The following is a 5,762-nucleotide window of genomic DNA, read 5'->3' as shown; positions in this document are numbered from 1 at the left end:
GTTTGTGCCAAGTAGAACCTATAGGATAAACTATGATGATAGTTGATTTGATTCTGCTGAAAAACAGAAACTTTGCGCTTACGATAAAAAAATCAATAAATCGCAGAAACGAGATTTTGCATTGATTCGTTTTTCTGCTGATCAATAAACAAATTTTCCAGTACTTGCTATTTTGGTAGGATTTTTAGAGTTCCAGAAGTTTGCGTTAGTTACAGATTTCTACAGACTGTTCTGTTTTTGACACATTCTGTTTTTCGTGTGTTGTTTGCTTATTACAATGCATCTATGGCTAGTAAATTAGTTTATAAACCATAACGAAGTTGAAATACACTAAGTTTAACACCAAAATAAATAAAGAATGAGTTCATTGCAGTACATTATGCGGTGATTTTGTTTTCTTTCACTAATGGAGCTTATAAGATTTCCTGTTGAGTTTTGTGTTGTGAAGTTTTCAAGTTTTGGGTAAAGCTTTTATGGAGTATGGAATAAAAGGTGGCAAGAGCCTAAGCTTGGGGATGCCCAAGGCACCCCAAGATATTCAAGAATAGCCAAAAGCCTAAGCTTGGGGATGCCCCGGGAAGGCATCCCCTCTTTCGTCTTCGTTCATTGGTAACTTTACTTGGAGCTATATTCTTATTCGCCACATGATATGTGTTTTGCTTGGAGCGTCGTGTATTATATTAGTCTTTGCTTTTTAGTTTGCCACAATCATCTTTGCTGTACACACCTTTTCGGAGAAGCCTATTTGCTTAGGATTTGATAGAATACTCTATGTGCTTCACTTATATCTTTTGAGCTTGATAGTTTTTGCTCTAGTGCTTCACTTATATCTTTAAGAGCACGGCGGTGGTTTAATTTTGAAGAAATTGCTAGTCTCTAATGCTTCACTTATATTATTTTGAGAGTCTTTTAAAACAGCATGGTATTTGCTATCTAACCTATAAAGGATGAAGGGGGTGCTAAACAAGCTCGCGCCATCCACGTCGACAGGCAGCGCGCGAGGGAAAAAACAAAAGCGAGCGTACAGTGCACAACAGGCACATCGCGCGAGGGAAAAACAAAGAAAAAGGCTGCACCGCGCGAGGAAAAAAATAGTGAGCAGGGCTCCCGTGAAAATATCTCCTCTCCCCTCCCCTCCCCTCCCCTCTCTCCCGTGCTCTCCATTCCCCGATCCCCTCGTTCCCTCCCATCGCGCCGCCGCCGGTTCCACGCGGCCTTCTCTCCCTGGCGCTCGAGGCCCCTCCTTCCCTCCCATCGTGCCACCGGCTCCATGCGGCGGCCGACGCGACCTTCTCTCCCCGGTGCTCGAGATCCCCTCCTTCCCTTCAGTCGCGCCGCTGGTTCCACGCGACACCCGTGCTCTGCCGCTCATCCATGGCTCCATCCATCCTCCTTGCTCGATGGAGTCGACCGGCATCGCTCCATGTCGAGCTGCTCCAGGAGAGAGAAAGAGGAGAGGGAGGTGTGCCAGCGGACGGGAGAGGGTCACCGGCTGCCGCAGGCCTGCGCGGACGAAGTCGGGCGTGACCTCGCGGTCTGTGGCGGCTCAATCTGCTCCTGGATTGGTCGAGGGCCACGCCAAGGTCGTTGATCTGCTGCTCGACCGCGATCCGGAGGCCGTCGTCGAGGACCAGTGGGGAAGCACGGTGAGTCTGCTTTAAACTTTTGCCTATTAAAACTGATGATAATATTGTTATAGCAGATCAATCTTCCGTCACTTTGAAGCTCATCTTCTTTTCCATTACACGTATGAGATGGTGGTAGTGTGGAATTGATTTTACATCATGTCCTATCACTGTGAAGGATTCCTCGCTTTGGTGTTCAAGTGCCATTACAAACAAGGGCGTTTTTGCTTTTCTACTTCAAAATTGAATGCTAACTTTTTATTGGTAATAAATATGTGTCAGAATAGGAAGTTAGATACCGGCGACGAGTTTTGAAGTGGACATATGGCCTCTCAATAAATCAATCGACCTTTCTCTATGGTTGTATACTTGAAGCGCTGCAATTTGAACCGTTATTCCTTCTCTACAATGGACGGGCGCAGCAATGTGCGCCTTGTTTGCCTCATTTTAGAGTGGATGGTGCTTTGCTAATTATAATTCGAAGTGGTCTTTCCCTCTTGTCTGATCTGATTTTTTGGTGAAAACAATAGGGGATTTTGACCCTGGGTGTCTGTGGCTGAATAAAATGGTGTATCAGAACTGAATTTCCATATTATGATGCAAAGGGGACACCTAAATGGATACCGCTCTTAACGAAAAGAAACTTGCATATCATTGACATCTGTTTGCAACACCCGATAGTAGTGTGACACCCAACTAATTTCTGACTAAGCCTCTCTTTGTATATCTAGGATTGCTACTAGAACATGCCGTTCCAAGTTGCAGCTATGATTTTTCTATGCATGAATAGTCTTTTCTTTTAAATGGCAGTGCATGCTGCAGTAGCTGGGATAGATGGTAGCAGCGGTGGTCAAGACGTCAAGTGACAGCGGGCGCACCTGATACCAAGATGCCAAGGTGAGCAACACACAGATTATATCTCCAGTCAACCTTTATCTTCCAATTTAGAGCTTGTTGCTTCAATCCTCCATCTTCATCCTCCCTCATGTAGCGAAGAATGGAACAACTGACTTTGTTCTTCTTATAGCGTATATACACCTGAAAGTTGATTCAGTTATCGAAGAGTTGCATAAATGCTTCCTTCTTTTGAAAAGGTAAAGTGCATAGGTGTTTTTTCGATAAGCTCACCTGTAAGCAAATGTGGTCTGAAGTGGTTTCCCACTTCCCTAATTTTCTCATTAGTATATCCAAATAAAATAGCACACTGAATGTATAGATTTATTATTTCATCTACATTGGTAGGAATGGAAATTTTAAATTGGGTTTGCATCGCTGAATTATCGCTTATATTAGAATATTTCTTCCAGCCTTAACACATATGAATTGATTTTTTACTTTGGATGTCTGTTCTATTTTCGCTATTAGAGAATGGGGATGCCATATGTACACTTGTTTGGTCTTCATGACTGCACCTTTCTAATTTAATTCTGCATGCAATAGTCGAGAATTAGCATCTAGCAGGCATTTTTTTCTGCAGTTGTTACTCATTCTTTAGTGTCGCATGTTGATCTTTTTCTTCTACTTTAGTGTAGGCGCAAGCAATCAATCTTGTTTTAGTTTGATATTTGAATTTTCATGGGTTTAATTGTTTATCCTTGACTATTTTGGTTTTTGGTACTGCTGATCAGGAACTAAGTTGACAAGCATCAATATTTTTATTATAGTAAGATAATATATGTTCCTATACTGTCAGTTTGTATGATTCTAGCTTCTAAACCCAATCTATGTTGCTTCAAAGAGCTTTGAAGTTTTGAATCAAAGTTACAAGCATGTTCAACCATTGGAACTAAATAACCCTGAAATGTCTCATGTAGTTTTCGGAGATCTCATGCGTCTTTCTATCTATCTTTACAAGATTCTGAATATCTGCTTTTAAAATTTGTATCATTTGCTGCAAACACTTTAACTTAACTATTCACTTTCTAATGCCCTCTGGTAAAAGGAAATACAAATACAAACACTACCTTTACTAAGAGCCTTCCAATGTCAGGAGGAGGATGACATGGACACATGTTAGAAAAACGTCTGAACATGGCTTCACACCTTCATACATTAATCGTATAGAGCAAATGTAGTCTGAATATAATCTTACGTCTCGATACTCCCTTGGGTCAATTTTCTCGCTTTATTTTTGAAATAATTATAATGAAATGAAAGAAAACCAAATACCAAAATACTGCAGATGCACTCATGTGATAAACTCGGAAGCATCAAAAGTAGTCAATAGACGAAATTAGAAAAATAATACAGTTAGACATGCAGGTTAGACTGAAAACTGATTATGCCCAAACATGTCATATGCCATGAGGAGGATGAGTCTGGTTGGGAAGAGCGTTGGCGAGAGCAGTCAACCTCCTTCCTTAACTTCTTGGCGCAGCAGCCGGCGAGGACGGCAATGCAGCAGCCGATGCGGATGACGAGGGAGATGATGAGCAAATCCGGCCTCCCCTGCTCCTTTACCCAACCGCCTCCATCCAACTGTGGTGGTTGGATCTCAGATCCTTCCACTGTTTGTCCAGATTCTTCCCTTCATATGTTTCAGCCAAACCAAGACAACTATCTTCTTACAATTGTTGCATGTCAATTGTTACCTTTTAGGTGCCTTCTGCCTTGATTTCTTGGTACTCAAAAAATATATATTTGAATGTTTTTTTTCACAGTGAAAGCAAGTCGCAAGAGCAGCTGTTGTCATATGTTTTAGAATTTCCCATGTTGCATGCTCTGCTGCCTGAAATGTTCCCCTCAATCTGTTCTTGGAACAGGATGCCAATATGTAAGTTGATATTGCAAATTGATGGTTTATGCTCATGTGCTCCAAGGTTGTCAGGTGTGTTTTTTATATCTACAGAAAAGAGAAGGATTATTTGGTGCAGCGACAATAACAACCACATGAATGACCAGTGAAGCTGCAGGCCAAGACAAGCAACTAGGAGAAGGACCTTATAAAGTCATTGAAGAACTTGCCTCCATCTTTTGTTCTCAGGGAAGGACACTTTTGCTGAATGCATGTTACTGTGATGTATTTACCACTACCCCTAAGACACAGTAGACCTACTGCTAGAAGAGGCATGAATCTATGTTATTTGCCACAATGGGTTAGATTAGATCCAGGCAAAGAGACACAAATTAGGCCCATGTCAGTTGGTACGCTGATAAATGTATAATAAACCAGTGTATTCTCTTTTTATTCCTGATTAGCATAGAATTTGTAAAAAAACAAGAAAAAAGTGGTACCAACTATAGAAAAGGGTACAAACATATTTTCAAATAATCATTCTCCTCATTTTGAAGCATTATGAAAGATACAAAGTATTGCCACGTTGATAAGTATTTTTAGAAAATTACTTGGTATGAGCTGGGACCTTGCGCCATTTGGCATCTTCTCTAAAACAAATGTATGCCATTGTCAAGTGATCTCATTTCTTCTTTTTGGTATATTACGGTACCATGTAATTGGATATAAGTATCTATAAAACTGATTCTAAATCAATGAAATATGCATGCTTTCAATACTCGGCTCACTCTCGCTTTTTGCGCCATGGGCGCAACGTGTCATCTAGTTATCATAAAGTTGGTCCTAGAATGACGAGCATTTAAGTTGGGTATAATAAAAACTATCATAGGAAGTGAATTGGATGCTATGATCAACTTGATGCTTGATAATTGTTTTGAGATATGGAGGTAGTGATATTAAAGTCATGCTAGTTGGGTGATTATGAATTTAAAGAATGCTTGCGTTGAAGTTAGAAAGTCCCATAGCATGCACGTATGGTTAAAGTTGTGTAAAAAATTTGAAACATGAAGTGTGCCTGGCTTGTGCATCCTTATGAGTGGCGGTCGGGGACGAGTGATGGTCTTTTCCTACCATCTATCCCCCTAGGAGCATGCGCGTAGTACTTGGTTTTTGATGACTTCTAAATTTTTGCAATAAGTATATGAGTTCTTTTGACTAATGTTGAGTCCATGGATTATAAACACTTTTATCTTTCCACCATTGCTAGCCTCTTCAGTACCGTGCATTGCCCTTTCTCACCTTGAGAGTTGGTGCAAACTTCGCCGGTGCATCCAAACCCCGTGATACGATACACTCTGTCATACATAAACCTCCTTATATCTTCCTCAAAACAGCCACCATAC

At 41.0% G+C, this 5,762-nt stretch overlaps 1 long non-coding RNA gene across 4 annotated transcripts; it reads left to right on the top strand.

The window, feature by feature from the left end:
- Positions 1 to 1,110: 1,110 nt before the first annotated feature.
- LOC119309344 lies at positions 1,111 to 4,918 on the top strand. 4 transcript variants are annotated; one of them, XR_005150462.1, is made up of 3 exons: positions 1,111 to 1,646; positions 2,436 to 2,719; positions 4,286 to 4,918. It is a non-coding gene; the product is annotated as an uncharacterized LOC119309344 (long non-coding RNA). The 4 variants fall into 4 exon arrangements; XR_005150464.1 differs by having other exon boundaries at positions 2,436 to 4,398; positions 4,474 to 4,918; XR_005150463.1 differs by having other exon boundaries at positions 1,112 to 1,646; positions 2,436 to 2,522; positions 2,617 to 4,918.
- The last annotated feature ends 844 nt before the right edge of the window (positions 4,919 to 5,762 follow it).

This window comes from Triticum dicoccoides, chromosome 5B (assembly GCF_002162155.2).
Source record: "Triticum dicoccoides isolate Atlit2015 ecotype Zavitan chromosome 5B, WEW_v2.0, whole genome shotgun sequence".
NCBI lineage: Eukaryota > Viridiplantae > Streptophyta > Magnoliopsida > Poales > Poaceae > Triticum > Triticum dicoccoides.
Note: the sequence above shows the minus strand (reverse complement) of the source record. Positions and strands in the feature narration are given on the sequence as shown.